We start from the raw sequence: 1,922 nt of genomic DNA on the forward strand, positions 1-1,922 counted from the left end.
GAATAATGTTATGCTAAGAAATATGCAAACGTTTCAGTGTTATTAACATTGAAAAGAATCAAACGACGATTGAAATATTTGTATATTTCTTAGCATAACATTGTTCTAGTCATATATTATTAAAATATATTATTAAAATGTTCAATTTTGACACAAACAACAAGCAGCATTACCTCCTATTGGCCTTTAATACTTCAAATTTTTATATCTTGAATCTTCAATCATTCAAAATTCTTTTTTCTTCAGATATAAGTGATTTAGATTTTTTGCTGAGACAATTTTTTCTAATTACGATTGAAAAAAAATATTAATACAACATGTCAGTTAAATATAACTTATATGACGCATTTTTCAACATGAAACATTCTTTGTTATCCAAATGTCGATGATTCTAATGCCCATATATCTGAATTTGATATTAATGTTAAATATGCACTTCAATAAATTATAAAAAGGAAGCATACTTACTGTTTAGTAAAATAGTACACTGCATTTAATTACGTTGAACTGTTATAAATGGGAAAGAATCTTTCCAAGTTTGCTATTGGTTGAACTTAACGTTACGACAACTGTGTGTCATGGACTTTACACTTTATGTCTTCAGTTTACGTCCTTATGGAATTTTTTGTGATGGCCTTTACCGCTCTGCCTCTACGCACTCACCTCGTCGCGGAGAGTCTATAGGCCGCGATAGGCGTGACAAACACCAAATTTTACGCGATTGTTAATAACTAGACGCGTTATCTCAAAATAGAAGAGGACTTTTCTGATCCTCTCGTTTAGCTGTTTAGCTCCTATGGAGTTGATGTGTTACAATTATGAGACACCCTGTACGAGGGTAGTCCCAGAAGTACCCGACCTGACGTATAGATGGCGGTTGTTGTTTGAAAAAAATCACTATGGCCGAAAGTATCAACCTTATAAAGCTGAAGTTTGAAGTTTCAAGACGCTACGTTATTTAGTATTAGTTTGGCAACCACCAATAGTGAACGCTCTCAGTACATTTGTAAACATGGAGAAAATTGGTCATCGTTATGTGATACAATATTTTCATTTGAAAGGTCTCAGTCCAACCAATATCAAAACTGAGCTAGATTCTACTCTGGGGGAGTCTGCTCCATTGTTTACAACAATAAAATATTGGGTGGCAGAGTTTAAAAGAGGCTATAAGAGCTGCCAAGACGAACATCGCAGTGGTCGACCAAATGAGGTGACCACGTCAGAAATGGTGACGAAAATCCACAAAATGGTATTAGATGACCGTCGACTGAAAGTGCGCGAGTTAGCTGACATGGGAGGCATATCAAAAAGTGTTGTACATCGCATATTGACTGAAAATTTGGACATGAAAAAGCTGTACGCACGATGGATGCCGCGTTTGCTCACAATTGAACAAAAACAGCGTCGTGAGGATGTTTCAATCGAGTGTTTGGCGATGTTTCGCAGTAATAAGGCCGAGTTTTTGCGTCGATTCACACCTGAGACGAAAGAACAGTTGAAACAATGGACTGAAAGGAGAGAATCGGCTCCGAAAAAGGCAAAGACAACTCCATCGGCTGGCAAGGTTATGGCGTCAGTTTTTTGAGATGTGCGTGGGATAATTTTCATTGATTATCTTCAAAAAGGAAAAACAATCAACGGCGAGTATTATGCGAACTTATTGCAGCGTTTGAGTGATGAAATCAAGAAAAAACGTCCGCATTTGGCGAAAAAGAAAGTGTTGTTTCATTATGACAATGCACCGGCTCACACGTCCGTTATTGCGATGGCCAAAATCAATGAGTTAAAGTTCGAATTGCTTTCTCACGCACCCTATTCACATAAAGTACGCGTTGTATCCTATGATACAGCGCTTACTAGACTACGCGTACAAGATTTAGCCCCCTCAGATTATTATCTATTTCCAAACTTGAAAAAATGGC

Source organism: Odontomachus brunneus, unplaced genomic scaffold (genome assembly GCF_010583005.1).
Source record: "Odontomachus brunneus isolate Ranch 3 - 2012 unplaced genomic scaffold, Obru_v1 Obru_scaffold_228, whole genome shotgun sequence".
NCBI lineage: Eukaryota > Metazoa > Arthropoda > Insecta > Hymenoptera > Formicidae > Odontomachus > Odontomachus brunneus.